This window comes from Patella vulgata, chromosome 1 (assembly GCF_932274485.2).
Source record: "Patella vulgata chromosome 1, xgPatVulg1.2, whole genome shotgun sequence".
In the NCBI taxonomy this organism is placed as follows: Eukaryota; Metazoa; Mollusca; class Gastropoda; family Patellidae; genus Patella; species Patella vulgata.
In genome coordinates this window covers 24,264,516-24,283,826 of record NC_065879.2, presented here as the reverse complement: position 1 = coordinate 24,283,826, position 19,311 = coordinate 24,264,516, and positions in this window count along the sequence as shown.

Here is a 19,311-nt window from a genome sequence, read left to right as displayed (position 1 = left end):
TATCGTTGCTATCATCAGTAAAAATATAAGCATCCGAATTATTAATGAAATCTTCGTAATTAAAATCCTCGTAATTAAAATCTTCATAACCAGAGTCGTCATAATATTCATAATTTCCATAATTTCCATAATTTTCATCCTCACTCGTCGGTATGGGCTCAAGCATTGTTTGCCGGCTACCATCCATGCGACAAACGTCTGTTAGCGCAGTTTATTGTTGATCAATTTCATTTGTGTAATGATGTCGATAAGGTTGGTCATTAACGTAATATTCCAAAAGAAATACGCAAGGCATCGCATGTCGTGTCGGCAATCCAGCCGTACCACCTGCAGAGTTACTGCTACGATTTCTTAATCCGGTAATCCGATAAAGATCCAATGACGCGCGGCACTGGGGTTCGGTCTTGACCAACGGCGAGGTAAAAACAATAACAAAGCCACTAATATTATGTTTACCATTTTGCCCAGTGGATATATATAGCTGGTGGAATTTTAAAACTATTCAGAATTGTTGAAATAGTGGGAGAGAGTCCCACAATGCAGTATAATTAAGTACCTTGGGTTATATTTACAAGAGTTGATAATTAACCCATGACAGATACTCATAAAACATGACTTACTAATTCACATTACATAAAAAACGGCACACGGGTTTAAAAGAATTTAGCTGGAATCACGCCAGTATTTTTTCGGTCAATGTCCGTTGGAATGGACGTAAAGGACTGAAGTAAAGCGGAAAGAACTTAGTAAAAGTTGGTTAAATTATGCAAAACGAAATAAAAAGAAAGTTCTTCTGTCACTCATTACATAATGAATACATTATGTACAGGTAACGCTTGAGTAATTTACACGAATTCTTTTGACGTTTTATTAGTTTGTCTAATTGACGTCTGTGTATTCTCATTCATACAAATTTAGTGAATTGCGAGGCGGTGGAACTTGTTGAGATTGGCTAACCCCTACCAAGAAGCCCCTCCCACATCGCTGGCCGCGATAAGTATTCAGGCGATAAATATCAAACATGTTTGATATTGACGGAGGGGGGTTGGGATAGTCTAGTTGTCTAGAGTGCCGTGCTTCGACCTCTAGCTGGCCGGTCACCTCTGGTTGCGGTTGTGGTTTCGATTCCTCGTGGGTTTACCCCGGTTTCAACCCACAGGAAAGGCTCGGGTGTGCACTAGGATAATACACATGAAAATAGAACAACTTGTCTGCGATATCACCTTCGATGGAAGCGGACGTTAAACACTGAGAACAGCAACAATATTAGCGGATGGTGTCGACCGACGCCAGAGACACACTAGGTGAAATCCGCTTGCAAAGGGTAGGCGCGAATGATATGCCGTAAAAATTCGCCTAGTGTTTCCTAGACCCAGAACTAATGACTGGGTTTTCAACCGATATAAAGGTTTTCAACCGATATAAATATTCGTTCCTTATGGGCCCAGACCGCTATATTTCAACAAAAAATTTTACAACCCAAGCCAGAGTTTGTTTGCCTGGTTCTTATTCGGAAAATAGGAAACTTGCCCCTTTGCCTCGAAGATATCTAAACTTGCCCCTCTGTAATACTATTTGGTAATTTATGAGAATATAAGTGCACCAGGTGCAGAGGTTTCCTGAGGACTAGTTAGAAATTTACAAGAGTGGGGTTGAGAGAAAGACATGTTAATTTTAAGTATTGTAATGTAGACTATTGTTTAACTGTTGCTTGCAACATAAAACTTTATAGAGAAAAACTATCGTTGTTCCCGTTACTTATTTAATTTTGGTATCGTGAGAAAACACAATGGTGAAGTCCTTAAGAAGAGAGATATAACAGTAGTCAGTCCAGAGTCAAATCGACGCCAAGACGATCAGGCCAAAAGAGTGGTAGTGCTACGCCTTCGAGGTACCCCTGCACCGTTTCTGGCAACTTCTTTTGATCTGATATCTACTACCGGTTTAGGAGAGGATCTGAACAAACCAAAATGACATGATCACCAAAAATTATTGATCTACATCTGGACGGAATTGGTGGCTCACTTTAATAATGGGTATACCGGACATATCTGTCCATATCCAACAAACACGTTTTGTTTAGTAATTTTTAGTTTTCGGTTATGAAAATGGAATAAATGTGATTCCGTATTCTTTGATCAGAACTAATTTACTGGAAGCGAAACCGAGTGATCCAGACTATCAAGCTCCTACCAACTCACTTTACTTTTCAGATTCCAAATTCCAACTGTTCATTTCTATATCTTTGAAGAAAACTATGATGATCGTAGCTTTAAGTTTATGAATCAGACCTCTTTAGTCAGATGTCACAATTCATCTAGTGGGAGTTTTAATTCACAACTCTATTAACGGCCTTTTCGCATACGTAACAGTAAAGTGCTTGTTAACTTTATTTAATTCTGATACTTTACACGTACAAAAATCTGTCCGTTGCCAAATTCGTCATTCACAACCATGTGTTTACAATACATTTTGAAGCCAGGATAGCTCCCAGAGAAAGGCAGTCGCTAAGGCTTACGCTCCCGGTTTTGGCCGAGAAAGTCGCTCGGGATTTTCCAGTCTGGTATTCACTTGTCAGTGGTGCAAGACTGTGGGTCTGGCAAGGAGCATCCTCTGGTCGTTCTGAAGGGACGATACCCGAGGTCCCGTGTGTATGTTAGCTCGCAGATAAAAGAAAAATATTCATTGACAGCCGGAAACGCCACTGTTCGGGCAAAATTTCAATCATAGTAATCTGAAGAGTTTATGTATGACTTCATTGGTCCGGTTGGTGCAGAAAGGGATAGACCGGGGGCCCAGTGCGGGGAGGCGTCCATCAAATCGGCCCAACTTTTCTATGGTAAAATTTTGCGTAGAATAAGATGCCGGGCCGTAATCAGTCCGCCGTCGGGGCGTTTTCGAGATATTTGGCGTCAAAGGTCAAATGAGGTCATTTGCACTGAAAGTGAATGCGCAGCCATTCTTATATAATGAAAATATGCTAAAAATGATCGAAAGTAATCACTCTTTAAATAAAAATGTGAACTTGCTAAATACACCTTTGTTCTTTGTGACCCCGGAGGTCAGAAGGTGAAATTTTTCGTTTTAGCACTAGGAAGATTTAAAGCAATAAATGTCAGCGTAAAATATAAAAACTAAAGCGAAACCTGTTCTAATTAATAATAGGAAGATTTAAAATATATCTTTAGGTGGTCTAAGCACCGAACTTTTACTTTGGAACGTCGTAAAAGATCTTGCATTACAGAACCAAAACACTTCGAAACCTGATTCAAAAATACGTAAAAACTGCCAAATCAAAATCTCCCCGAATTAGTTTTACAACGAATGTTATACATAATGATACTAGTCGTCTGAAAAAGACTGCCAAACTTTTCCCCGGTAACATTTACAAATACAACATTTATATCCCGTGAGCTATTATGTACAATGCATCCGTCGGTTTTATCTGTGTCCATGTTCCGGCGAAATTCATGAAAACTCTCGTCGTTAGATACATGTTTTCCGGTCACAGATTAATGTTGGTTTTCCCAGATTGGGATTCCCGGAAATCCACGCGCCTGCAGGCTGGAGTCCAACCATTGAACTATTCAATTGTTTTTCAGACAACTAGTTTCATTATGTATAACAATCGTTGTTAAACTAAATCGGGGAGATTACCATTCGGTATCGTATTCTAAGCAAAAGTTTACTGTAGAAAAATTAGGTCTGGTTTTGTGCCCATCTGATGCCCCCCCCCCCTCCCACTAAGCCTCCGGACCAGGAGCAGGATGTTAAGCATCAGATTTCGTTTACAGTGTATTTTACCTAAAACGCCTTCTTTGTAGTCTCAAACATCCAGACTACATCTATACTGATATTTGTGACTGTCCTTTGTCTGTTCAGGGTTGGGGAGTAACATGGGCTAGGTGACGTTGGCCTACCGCTTCCGGTTTCGGAGTAATCGGCGCAATCCGTGCAGCGCATCATTCGCTAGTATCTATATATATATTTGTGACTGTCGTTTGTCTGTCTGTCTGTCTGTCTGTTCGGGGATGGCGGCTACACTAGGTCTACCCCGAGTCTGAAATTTGGGGTATAGGGGTAGCTCGGACCGGGGAGTAACATAGACCAGGTGGCGTTAGTCTACCACTTCCGGTTTCGGAGTTATGACCCCCGAGCGAAGCCGGTCTGTTCGGGGTTGGCGGCTACACTAGGTCTGCCCCGAGTCTGAAATTTGGGGTATAGGGGTAGCTCGGACCGGGGAGTAACATAAGCCAGGTGGCGTTAGTCTACCACTTCCGGTTTCGGAGTTATGACCCCCGAGCGAAGTCTGTCTGTTCGGGGTTGGCGGCTACATCTGCCCCGAGTCTGAAATTTGGGGTATAGGGGTAGCTCCGACCGGGGAGTAACATAGGCCAGGTGGCGTTAGTCTACCCCTTCCGGTTTCGGAGTTATGACCCCCGAGCGAAGCCGGTCTGTTCGGGGTTGGCGGCTACACTAGGTCTGCCCTGAGTCTGAAATTTGGGGTATAGGGGTAGCTCGGACCGGGGAATAACATAAGCCAGGTGGCGTTAGTCTACCACTTCCGGTTTCGGAGTTATGACCCCCGAGCGAAGCCGGGTACCCTGCTAGTATTATATATTCTAGTCTGAGGGTTTTATTATTTGAAAATTATATGTATGTATAGCCAGTGGTTATATATATATCTTACCAATTATGGCAAGTTCACACCAATAAGACGTCTAATAATCTCTACTCCACATCTTCAGTAACTATGTATTGTTCAACTTATAAATATCTCGAAATTTTTTCATGCACCAACAATAAACCCAATAATGTCACTTTTATAATTAATAAATCATAATATTTAACCCGAGCAGACACTGAAATGGTTAAATTGTTCTAACTGTTTTATGGATACATGAATGTTAAAGAGACAGTGCCAACTATTTTATGAATTGGCGTCGATTGGTAATTTCGTTTTAGAATATAATTGCATGTCAGCCCGTGCAACAGGCGTACCTGGACAAAATAAACAGTCATTTCAACCAAAGATTCCAAATATAATACTAAACAATCTTAACTGTGGTGGACACATTACGTTTACGCGTGACGCAAATACGGTAGAGCTGTTATTGTTACTGATTCAAATGGAGAGTACTAACATACTCTGGACACGCATATCCACAGCACCATGGAAACAATAGTTCAAAATGATATAAATAAAGTCATAATATTGTTCCAGACTAGTTATTTTTACTGACGGAAGTTCATACCGGTATACATGAACTAAAGTTGTACTATTTAAATTTGCAACCCAGGTGATCTTAATTGATCAAATACTATATTTATTTGCGTTTCCCAGTCGACATAATACGTTCGTGCATATATCCATAGACAAAAAGACCTTGTAACACGAAGTCTTGTTCAGAAATGTCCACATATTCGATGAATTTTGTGCTGGAAGGAATGCGATAGATCTATAAATAATGATAGTTTTAAGCCTAGACAAACATGCTCATACCTGTATATTATACATGGCAATTATCTAAAGCTATAAATCAGATGATTTGTATAAAATATTTTTATATTCGATTTCTGAAATCAGTGTTTAGCCGCAAACATTTATGATATCGGATGGGAAATCCATACAAAGCCCAAGCCGGATTTCGATTTGTAATCCATGTGGTGGACTTAATAGCTTATTTTTTTTTTAAACAAAAAGATATATCGTGTAACTTTAGTTCGTATATAACGGGCAAACGCTAAATGCCAAGACTGATAGCAGATTTCGTCATAGGTCACGAGATTTATATAGGGTTAGGGCACGTGATTGTTGACGAAATCTGCTACCGGTCTTGGCCTTTAGACCTTACCGTATATACGACGTAACGCTGTCTAATCAGTGATAATAACTGGTCTTACAACATTTGCGTCAAACTAGGTACATGTGCATGGACCATTCTGATCAACCCTAGCAAAGATCTGTACTTCAAGGTTACATCTGGAGTCTATGATAGGCCCGTAGCTAGCGAGGGGGGTGGGGTGTGTGGGGGTGGTGGTTGTTATGGAAAAAATCGGCGGCTCAATGGGGACAAAATCACCGCCCCCACCCACATCCATTGTCACTTAGTTTTGTGGGCACCCCGCTATTTATACCCCCTCCACCTCCCTGGAGAAAAATTCGGCGCCCGTTGGGGATCCCCCCCACCCGCCAACCAATGTTACTTGATTTTATGGGCGCCTCGATAATCATGTGGTTATATATGACGCCCTCCGCCCCCCCCCCTCCGAAGAAAAAAAATGGCGAGGCGCCTCAAAATGAATGACACAACTTGATTGATGGAGCGCCCAAAGCGGTGTAGTGTTTGGGATGCCTTATCCCGGAGTGGCGCCTATAATGACATGAATGGTGGAGCGCCTTATAATGACAATATATACTATTCAAAAAAAGTAGGGGATATTTGATTTTTAAGTGTTATTAAAGTCACCTAATGAAACTGACGAAGAAACAAATGACAAAATGAAATGAAGTTCACATTCATCGATTTATTCCAAATGATCGTTAGACTAAGTAAGGCACAGACTGACCATTATAAGGGTAAAATGATACCCGGGGTCAAACAGCAAAGTTACCACAGCATCACAACCAAGTCAGTAACGGGTAAATCCTCCTCTGTTTGCCAAACAAGCATTGATCCGACGTCTAAGGTCATTTTGGTCCAGATTGTCCCATTCCTGTTGCAACGCAGCAGCAAGTTCTTGGACATTGGCAGGACGTTGTTGACGTTGACGTAACTTCTGTCCAAGCATGTCCCAGACGTGCTCGATGGGGGAGAGGTCGGGACTCAGTGCTGGACAAGGTAATGTGGTGATGTTCTGTTGTTGGAGGTATCCTGTAACGATCCTGGCCCTGTGACATCTTGCGTTGTCATCTTGGAAGATGAAACGGCGGCCATGACGTCGTGCGAACGGCACAACATGGACTGCCAAGATGTTGTCCCGGTAGTACTGGCCTGTAACACGCCCTGCAACAACATGTAAAGCCGTTCTTCCAGCAACAGTGATGCCTCCCCACACCATAACAGAACCACCCCCAAATCGATCATGTCTGATGACGTTAACGTCTTGGAAGCCCTCGTTTCGACGACGCCACACCCTCCTACGTCTGTCCAAAAAATCAACAGTGAACCTTGACTCATCTGAAAACATCACATTGCTCCAGCGTCGATTATCCCAGTGTTGACGATCCCTACACCAACGACGTCTTGCCTGAATGTGATGATCTCTCAAACAAGGGATCACGCGAGGACGTCGGGCGCGAAGGTGACCCCTATGCAGTCGATTCCGAATCGTCTGGCCACTCACTCTCACACCAGTGTCTGTTTGAAGACGAGCGCTGATCTGATTTGCTGTGATGACACGATTTCTCAAGGCCAAGGTACGGATAAATCGATCCTGGGCTTGAGTTGTCGCCCTTGGTCGACCTGAGCGGGGTCTGTCCTGTACAGATTGTGTATCACGGTATCTGGACCATAGCCTGCTTATGACAGACTGAGAAACATTCATCGTCCGCGCCACAACCGCCTGTGTTGTGCCGATCTGTAGCATGCCAAGGGCACGTAACCTTTCATTTTGGGTAAGCCGACGCATATCAAAATTTGTTTTCTGGTCACTAAAACAATTAAACTGATGTTTCCACCCTGGAATTCAATGCCACAATGACTGTAACATTCAAAGTCAGAGTCGTGCAAATCTTGGGTTGGACCCCCATGATGATCCCAAGCATCACCTGCATTCCATGCGGTAGCTATTGGTGCGTTTGGGCGTCACATGTAACTGGAAATGTTTCTTCTGTTAGGTTCTATAGTGACTTTTTTCGTAGTCATTTGCATATTTTAGTATTATGCCCCCAAAATCAAATATCCCCTACTTTTTTTGAATAGCATATGATTGTTGGGCCGCACATAATGCATAATGCCGAGTGAGATTGGTTGGGTACCCACGACTTGATCAGTTGGGCGCCCAAAACAGCATGATAGGTGGGGTGCCTCATCCCGCAGGCAGGGGTGACCATAATGCCGAGATTGGCGGGCCGCCCACGACGAGATTATGGGTGCCCATAATATAATTGGAGGGGGGCGCATAATTCCGATTTTTTTATCGCCCAAAAATTCCTCTCCTCAGATGCAAACCCTAATTTCCAAAATTTTCTTGGGGGAGGGGGGGGGAGGTACCCTAGACCTTTCTCCGAAAGGAGGTACGTGCGTCCACAGTGCCGTTTCCCGTGGGCCGTCAAGTGTAGGTACATCGGCGCCCCTAGAAGCACAATCGGCGCACCCAGAAGTCCTTGGGCTAGCTACAGGCCTGTGTGATGGACGGTAACACTGTCCCTTAAGCCTACGGCGCCCTTACCCATCCCACAAATCTTTAAAACGACAACGACAAAAATTGTCCCTTTAAACGAAGGCTTTAATTAAGTTAATGAATACTGGTGAGACTACATGTAGGGTATGAGGTTAATGGTCGATAGGTTATTTTAGCATCATTATATTTAGTATAGTCTTTATATTCCCTTAGTTAAAAACGTTATTCAGTTTCACGTAATGTATTATTTATCATATTCCCTTAGTTCAAAACGTTATTCAGTGTGTGTGTCAATAATGGAACTCGTTTCACGTAATGTATTCTTTAAAAACTTAAGACGCCGTGGAATTGGATTCGCTGATATCAGTGATTCTGATTGGTTTATATATAGGTTACACCGTTAAGTTTTAAGAGCTAGTGCATTTCTCCCCATAGCATTGTTTGCTTTTTCAGAGAGAGAGAGAGAGAGAGAGAGAGAGAGACTAGGTCATTTCGAGACTAACATATGATTCAATTTTATATTTTTTATTTTTTTAAATTTCTTACGAGAGAGAGAGAGAGAGAGAGAGAGAGAGAGAGAGAGAGAGAGTTTAACGTTCACTCGACCAAAACTTGGTCATTTCGAGACTGACCCCTTATCTGAGTTGAATGTCATTTGCCAAGTAGTCTTCCATCTCTCTAGTAATTTGAGATCCTCCTGTAGGGCGATGGTGACCTGAAGAGATCGGATTCTTCTGTATAACAGTGAGTCATCCGCAAACAAGCGTATATATGATTGTGTTTGTTCCTGCATGTCATTCATACATGTCGGGAATAATAGGGGTTTGAGAACTGTCCCCTGGGGGACTCCGGACCTGACGTCTGCACTGGTTGGTGTTACACCCTCTAACACTACTTGTTGCTTCTTTGTTGATAGGAAGACCTGAACCCATTAGGCGGTGTTCCCTCGTACTCCATAGTTCATCTATTTCTGCGGGAGACGGTTGTTGGGGGACTTTATCAAATGCTTTAGAGAAGCCAAGGAGGAACAGTAGCTGACTTCCTCCAATCCTCTGGAATCTTAGCCTCATCTAGCTACGTGTGGAATAATCGGGTTAGCAAAGGTATCATCTCATTTTCATATTCCTTCAACAACCCTACCTGGAACCTCAACTGCTTGGGGTTACCCAGAAACTTGTGAACGGCCTGGATTCAGTGGTGATCGGCCCAGATCTGGTTGGTTGCTCATTATCTCAGTTATATACAAGGATTCAAACTGTGAGTTCAGGAGCTCCGCCTTTGTTTAGCTGTCGCTGCGTAGGTAGCCATCTGGATGTTTAAGTGGGGCTACTCCGCTTGTGACCTGCTTCTGGCTCTTCAGGTAAGTCCACGGTTTCTTGTTGTTACCTTTCTCATCACCGAAGGTTATGCTATCTAAATATTTGCCATGGACTTTTCTGGCCTTTTGCTGGAGTATTGCGCTGTTGGGTTGTTTATAACGCCTCCAGTCGTTTGCGATTTTGGTGGATTTAGCTTTCTTATAAGTCCTCTGCTTCCGTTTCTCTAGTGTTATTAGCTCGCGAGTGGTCCAGGTTTTTTTGATGTTTGGTGTCCACTTAGATTAGATATGGTTCTTGATGATAGACATGCAGAAGTTTCTGAAGGTAATCTACATGCCATTAACACTACCAAAACTTTTCTCCAGGATTTCTGTTTGGAATTGTTCAAGGTCGTTTTTGATATTGTCATAGTCGGCTCGTGTCCAGATCTTAATCTTTCTCTTTACAGGTTGGTGCGGCTGGCGGTAATAGCAGTGCCTATTAATACAATGTCGTGATCACTCTTACCCAGCGGTGGGATGGATTCGCATTTGATTAAAAACAAAAAGATAGCTGAATAATCTACAACATAAAACACTATAGAATACTATTTTCTTATTGAAATTTTAGCATAAACTTTAGGCGTTTGTTCTTGATGCTTTGAAAATTAACAACGAGGATGCGTAGGCTTTAGAAGCTATTTGCTTTCAAATTTGGTAATTTCATTGTCTTTGGAGAGGAGGTGGTTTTAAGTCTCCATACAACAGATCTAGATGATGATAAAAATTAACCTAAGTGAGAATTGTCACTAGATGATATGGATGTGAGTCTTGGGAAAGAGTTGTTGCTGACTGTTATCGAGTCATATACGATGGGAGCATAGTTTGGTTGGTTGCATGTTGTACAATGCCATGCCCATGACACTGAGCTGTTATTGAGTCTGTCATACACTGAGTTGATCATGCCCATATACCCTGCATGGTACCATGTATCGCACTCATCGCACGCTACTGCCTTTTGGTTCCATATGCTTGCTTTGTTGCAGGATCCACATGGATGTTTAGGTAGGCCGGGGTTTGTCTCGATGCCGCTAATTACACGGACTAGTGACTTATAATTCAACTAGAATTAGCGAGATTTTCCCTCTGTATAAACGATTTGGGTTTATCGCGCACTATCGGGCTTTCAAATATAAATAGAGATTTCGGCTGGAAACGATGATATAAATTAAACAAATGATGAAAACTGGTCGAAGATTGTCTCCTATCAGACGAGCAAACAGTTTGTCTGCAAATTGATACCAGTCATTGTAACCATACCCAGACCAAAGTGTCAAAGGTCCCGTTACTGGAAATTCGAATGGCCTACGCGCATGACAAGAAAGGTCCAATTTTCGAGGGTGTACATCTTTAAACGTGGAGACATACAAGACATTCAATAATTAAATCAACAAAATTTTCTAGGCTGTAATGGCGTTTTTAAGTCGTTTAGTTCATTTTTGGTGCGAAAATGTACGTAGATTTATCCAAAATCTGAGATTGTAGCCAAACATCCTAGATGGAGGATAATGTTTATTTTTTAGCCCATGTAGACCATATAGTATGTTTCTTTCTATGGTTTTTGGGGTCGAAGAGTACGAATCCAGAATCCGTGTTCAAAAAGACTGGTATGATACAACTGGATTATTCACTTCATTATAATGGCTAAGCATGTGAATGGTATAATTGTGTTGATTGGTAGCTACAATGACGATTTGAATGTGAAGTGGTGCCCACTGACTGATATTGATCATGGGCGTCACACAATTGATTTTCTGAGGGGTCTGAATATACTTGGACCCCCCAAAACTTCAGGCCCAAACTCCTATTTATTTACAACAATTATTGGGATTAGTTCAGATTCTATCTGTATAAAACCTGTACATGGTTTAGGCTACATTGCTAAAATAAAACAGAGGGAATCATCCTGGAAACATGTGTGAAGTGAAAAGTAACTGTGTTCCATAAAATTGTGTCTAGTTAGCCTGTCAGTAATATTTTGTTAATTTTTTTCTGCCACTTATCAGAGTGAATCGCATGTAGGTACCCAAAAACATTATCGCCTAAACCAAATATTTATCGACCGCTCAGCCAGCCACGTAACAATAATACTTTGCACGCGGTGTCTGGGCCAATCAGCAAACGAGTTGTGTAGACAGCATGGCCACATGGTGTTTGTTTATATTTTTTAGGTGTTTTTTAAAAGGGTTAGGGGTTAGGGTTGGAACCCCCCCTAATATATATTTCACGGCTACGCCTCTGATATTGATCAGTACATTGTATTGATGTATTTGATATTTCATCCAAATTTGAAGTAATGCGCTGATGTCATGCAAAGTGTATAGATGTTTGAATTAATTGTCATGTCGAATAATTGACATTTTCTATTTTCAGATGAAATAGAACACGATTGCTTCGCAGAAGCAAATTGTTGACTTGGTGTATTATGAAACAGCGAACTTTCTTAATGGATTTCTACCTACAACACAGCCAATTCTATTTTTGAATTGTGAGATACCCTCTCACCGTCCCATATAATAACTTTTCAACTTCAACGGAATTATCAGTGAAATGAAATTCGATCGTTTGTCTGTTATCGCTCGTTACTTCAGCCAGTTATATAGAAGGACAACTCGTGTTTGTCATGTTTGACGTCACTTCCCGTTTCTTCACGTGCTTGTTACACATCCCCCGTAGCAATGATCTCTGTGTTAAAATTATATTTGGGATGTATTTAACGAGCTCTATCACATATTTTATAATGACTGACACCAATATTGTCCTTTAAACCATTGACAGTTAAATTACCACACTGATCCGCAGTGAATATTTGCTTGGCCGCGACAATCACTGATAAGGATGACATTGATGCGGCTTAATGAGCTAGAAATATTAACTTTTTTCCTGCGACAAATTAAATTCTAAAACATTTTTTGTATATATTGGAAAAATAAATAAAGGCGTTTGACGTATTTGTAGGTAAAAATTATTTCCGATTTAGTGTAAATGGGTATTAAAAGGACTAAAATGCAGCATTCCCTCCGAAGCAGTTATGTCTTATGTAAACAATGCACGCGCCATTCAGCCAATGATTCACACCGCGTGCTGTGACAGCACGTGTTAAGGCAGTCATCTATGACAGAGATATTATACGAGACTCGTAATTCTCTGTGAAACAGATTGTTAAATTATATACGACGAAGAGTAGGCGAAAACGTCGCTATCCGAGCAAGATTTTCTCCCGTAGCGCACTATGCGTAGCGTATGTCCGTCTTCATTAGCCCGGTTGGCACAGAAAAGTGGGATGTTAAACTCAACAGTTCATTTCATTTCTGATATTTTGCTAAATCGCTGTATATATATAAATAACCAAACACCGAAACATACAGGGATATAAACAACGATAGAGAAGTTAAAAAAAAACCCAACATGATAACATGTGACTAAACAGGTTGTATGTCATATTGCTTAATCGCTGTAAATAAAGACACTAAAGACACGCAGTAAACAATCTTCTAGTTATAAGTAAATAAGGTAAATATCTGGTTTCCTAGCCAACAAAATAATAAGTTTAGCTAAATATAGGTTTTGTTTTTCAACAACATAGTGGATTTAAATTATAAATTTAGGTAAATATCTGGATCCTTGACAACAACATAACAATGTTAAATTAAAAGTTTAGATAAATATCTGACCTGTCATTGGCCAACATCCGGGTCTTCCTCAGATAAACAGTTACATGCCTCAGCAGGGTATGTTTACCATTTCTAAGAAAAAATACAAATTATCTCTTTGTTTTCCGAGGGTGAGAGGGTGAGGAATAGGGTTTAACGTCCACTCGATACAAACTAGGATTAATTTTATTTCAATACTTCGTTTGTGCGTAGGGGTCTTTAGCAATGGGAGGAAATCGGAGGACCCGAATGGTTAGCATGTGCGCGCTGCGCTGTATCATAAGGTCTGTCATTGAGTCAACTGGCGTCGTTTCGATTTCCCGGTTGTACGTGACAAGGAGTAGGATCGCCTGTTCAACCTCGTGGGTTTTCTCTGGGTTCTCCGTTTTCCCCTCACTGCTATAGACCCCTACACGCAAGCGAATTATTGAAATAAAATTAATCCTAGTTTGTATCGAGTGGACGTTAACCCCAATTTTCCCCCTCGGAAAACAAAGAGATAATCACGAGAATAGAAAACGACCAGTCGTCAGTCACCAATAAAAGCTCTGTTATGGCACAGTGCTACTTGCAAGCATGTTCCTTATTATTACTGATTGGTCTTTGCTACTGCAATATACCTTATACCATGGGGATATGGGATTCCAAAGCTAACAGACGGTTGTAGGTAACGAAAGGATTGGTTAACAATGGCAAAGGGGCTTCGTATGGCTCTGTCAACAAAACGCAAGCTTCCACTTCAATGGTTTAAAAAAGTTCGGACAGGCAACAAACTGATCTTGAAACTCAAATCTTATTTTACTAATAAATAGGCCTATATCAAAATAAAGCTTTCAATTCTTGTTTTTAATGGACTAATGAAGTATTAAATCTCTAATATTGTAGTAGGTTCATTTGATTATTTACCTCATTACTCCGTTAAACATACATTATGCAAGAGCTAAATCTGATTATTGCAAGTCTTTATTTAGGCTTCAGATGTCATAGAAATTATAAATTAGATCTTTATTTACACAACAAGCACAAAATCAACTCTGTAGACCCACGGATGGCTTGGATTCGCTTGGATTTAAACAGGATTTCATTGATTGATTAAATTTTTAAATGGCGTCGTAAGCTGAGATTAACCGTTAGGCCTACGTTGACGTCATACTCCGGGAAATTTTAGATCAAGGCTGAATTATAGAGTGTACGAAGCGAGGCCGCTGTTGAGCCAGGCCGCATATTTGATTGAAAGTTCGATATATACGGCCTTGATATTATGTTTATTTGTGGTTAAAATGAGTTTGGATGTCAGTATTATACACTCTTTTGTCACTTGCGTTTACAGAAAAATTATGGAAATTGATAAATATCGCAGCCCATGCAGCCCCATTGGATCAATGTTTCCTATTTCAATTTGTCGGCTTCGGGAGTACACGCAGGCTAATAAGATTGAAGAAGTCGGCTATAATTATGCCTCATTGATTTGGTCCATTCCTTTAAAACTTTCGCTTCTTATCTATATAATAAAAGTCCTATTTTTAACTTGTAGTAAAAATAAATGTGATACGAATTGAAAACGTTACTTGATAATCGAGATGATGTAGGTGGAGTTAACGTACGCCTGTCAATCAAACGGCCTGCATTCTCGTAGACGGTGAAGAGGGGTTTGACTCCTATTTCTAGTCAAAAATTACAATGGTGATAACTTTGGTCAGAATAAAGATATTTGACTGAAATTTTCAATATATTCTTCTTTTATCATCTAGTTTTGAACTGTTATAGCAAGAACGGCCAACTCTCTATTAAAATCTCCCATAATGTATCTTTAATTTCACTGAAAGTCTCCTATGCCAAGATTATTTCTAACGCTAACGAGTGTGGAACAACCTCGGGGTGCAAAACCTGACAATGTGGAATATGTCTCCGAAAAGTCAGTTCCCTACTAACTCGAATTATAAAGCTCCGAAATTAGATCAGTGCCCACTGTCCCCAGATGTCACTGTTTGGTTAAAAACACAAGTACGCTGACCTAGTTTCAACTGTACCCAATTAAATGTAAAATAACAGAGTGTTGACCGATGTGTACGGCAGGTAACTACATTTCCTTCACCTCGAGCCGCTGTGGTTAGCTACCCTTGGTAATTGCGGAGGTATATATAAAGATGATGGAAACAATTGGCATTTGATCTGTGCCAGACGGCTAGTTTTAGTCTATCGGCTGAGGTAGGTTCATCCTCGGTATCCCCATGCAGTGTACTCATTCCGTTCTACTCCACTATACCCTGGGTTAATTCTTAAAGGACAATATTGGTGTCAGTCATTATAAAATATGTGAGAGAACTGGTTAAATACATTCCAAATATAATTTTAACACAGAGATCATTGTTACGGGAGATGTGTAACAAGCACGTGAAGAAACGGGAAGTGATGACAAACACGAGTTATCCTTCTATATATCTGATTGAAGTAACTAGCGATAACAGACAAAACGATCGAATTTCATTTCACTGATAATTCAGTTGAAGTTGAAAAGTTATTATAAGGGACGGTGGAGTGCGAGTTATAAATAGACAATTTTTCCCTTAATTTTTTTCTCCCCTCTTCCTGCATTTTTGGGTTGACTTTTTGGTCTAGAATTGGAGAAAAGGGATCAAATTTGCAATTTCATAGCAGTTTTGGGTAATACTGATGATATTACAGCGGAGGGATAGGGGCACACTGATCCGCAGTGAATATTTGCTTGGCCGCGACAATCACTGATAAGGATGACATTGATGCGGCTTAATGAGCTAGAAATATTAACTTTTTTCCTGCGACAAATTAAATTCTAAAACATTTTTTGTATATATTGGAAAAATAAATTAAGGCGTTTGACGTATTTGTAGGTAAAAATTATTTCCGATTTAGTGTAAATGGGTATTAAATTGACTAAAATGCAGCATTCTCTCCGAAGCAGTTATGTCTTATGTAAACAATGCACGCGCCATTCAGCCAATGATTCACACCGCGTGCTGTGACAGCACGTGTTAAGGCAGTCATCTATGACAGAGATATTATACGAGACTCGTAATTCTCTGTGAAACAGATTGGGATAGGGGGTGTAAAGTGTCTTTCTGCAGAGCAATCATTGTGTCGGAAGTGAGATTTTCACCCCAGTCAACTTCAAATCCGTGTAGCAAAAAATCTAAATGGTCAACCCCCCTACAAAATTATGATGAGGAGATTGCCAAATGTTGTCCCCATTGTGCCTATAAAGATTGGAACCAACGGATTGTTGAGAAAAAAGCTACAGCCTGTGATGTTACAGCCATTTAACATTGAAGTCAATGGGCAAATAATTGCTAGTCTGGGTCCTTAATTGGAGGCAGACCACCATTAATTTCCCCATTGACTTCAATGTTAATTCTGGCCAATTTGCCCACCTCCAACTTTTCCCCAAATTTTCGTTGGGCTGAATGCTTTCCACTACAGACAGAGGAACAAATGGTCATGTCTTTGCACTAAAATTTGTATGAGGTTGACCACCAAAATTTTGAGATACACAAACTTGAAGAAGCATACTAAAAACATGTAACTAGTTGCCGTACATATCGCCGTAGCTAACCTGATAACCCTCTTATCCTTCCGCCTCAAAATCATGAATATTTACCAAAACCTGGCAGAAAATGTTAATTCAAACCCTCTTCATCCATTCTAGACCAAAAAATCAACACAAATGGGCATGCAAAAGGGGAGAAAAGAGAGAGAGAGAGAATTGCTATAAATAGACGATGATGAAATTTAATGGTGGTCTGCCTCCTAAACGATAAGAGTTATGCCCCTTTATTTTCCGGAAAAGTTTTGAAATCCCATCACTGCGCCTGTAGGATAATCACCAACATATCTGACCAGAGGGGAAAGTGTCAAAATGAAATGGGGTTTAACGTCCTACTGTACTGCTCCTATACTGGGCTAATGAAGACGGGCATACGCCATACTGTGTGCTATGAGGGAAATTTTGCCTGGGCAGCGGCACTATCGCCTACTCTTATATCGAATTCCAACTGCCAAGGGATCTTTTACGTGCATTCCAATGTATACACGGGACCTCGGTTTTTCGTATCATCCGAAGGACTAGACAGCTGTCCTTGTCAGGCCCTCCGTTCTGCACCACTGACAAGGGGAAACCACCTCGGAAAATCCAGATGAACTTTCTCTGCCAATGCAGGGATCGAACACCCGACCTCCAGCGTCTTAACCACCTAGCCACTGTGGCTCCCCAAAAAAGAACGACATGAGTGAATCAAAAGTGAATGAATATCTCGCCGCGTCAGACTCTACAACATACAAGTCTACTGCTATGACAGAGTGGGAGTGTGGGATTTAATCACCGCTGAAGTGATTCAGTACCGAAACATTTCAGAAATATTTTATTTTTTAATATTGGGGGACAAACAGAGGGCAGACCAGATTTAAGGCAGAGTGGGGGGGGATAATACCTACACTTCACCAGAAAGTCTGGGCGTATAAATATAACTCAGTGGTTTAATAGTGAAATGGCTTCCTCGTGACCAAATTATAGATAGATAAAAGGAGATAAACTGCTTTAGGTGAAAATAAAGTATTGAATAGATCTGATGTGTTTTATCAATTAGTGGAGAGGTAGTTCTACATGATTAAATGTTTGTTTTGGTATCGACTTGTTAACTAATTTTAGTTTTATTAATTATAACTAAACACTGTCATTAACGTGCATTTCACCCCAAAACACAAAGCAATATATGAAATCCAATAAAATCCACAATTTTTATTCTTGACTATAATCGAAAGGTCTATCCATTTAACGGTTATAATATACAACATACATTCCACATTAAAGCTGAACTCCGATTACAAAACTACAGAAATAATTAAATAAAAACAATTAAAGATACATTATGGGAGATAAGATAACGAGATGGCATTTCTCGCTATAATAGTTAAAAACTAGATAGTGTAAAGGTAATTTGCTGAAAATTTCAGTCAAATTGATCCACCATGAGCCGAGAAAGAAGCTCGTGAAATTTTGGCATAGTCTCGGTCATCATTACTTAAATCATTAATATAAACAGCAAGTCTCGATTATCCACCTTTATTTATATAATTATCAACGGCCGTTAGCGGCGTATAGGAATCTAATCCAGCCAACATCGAAGGCTAGCCTTGACATCGAGAGTTTATTATGGTCTGGATAAGTTAGTTAATGTCTTATTGATAATTTAGATAACATTTCAGGCCTAAAGAAAGACTTGTAATAAGCATATTTTGCTCATGCATAATGCATGTTTAACTCCCTAAATAATCGGCATACTTGTTTTCAAGTTGTAGAACAATCATGCCGATTGTACGACGTACAAAAACAGAGGCAGGCCACGCCCACATCCAGTTCAAGCCTTGTCAACCACGCTGTCCACATCCGGCTAGCAATATTTCAGCTTACTGATTGACGTTTTTCACTATCAGTTTACTGAAAATATTATTGCTACTCAATTATTATGTCTGATCAGGTACATATTATTTTACTAATTAGACGAAATAAGTAAACCATGGTGTACTTTTGCACTAAAAATATGAGAAAAACTGCCTTACCCCAAACAATAACAAATCTACCAACGTCAACAATTTTTTTCTTATTCCTTGAAATGTTTTGTACAGCAACATTGAAACACCAAATAATTTCTAGTATTATCAAGTCTAGTATTATCGTTCCAAAATATATCCAAAGCAGCAATAAAACTGTTGTTCTCTTAATCAAAGTAGTATGTTAACACTTCAAAATATTCACCATCTTGTGAAGTAGTTATGTCCCTTGATGTTATGTCAACAACATAGCACTGGTTGGTGTTCATAGATTTGTTATTGTTTGGGGTAAGACAGTGTGGTTGAAAAGGCGTGAACTGGATGTGGGCTTGTCCTGCCTCTGTTTTTGTACGCTGTACAATCCTCATGATT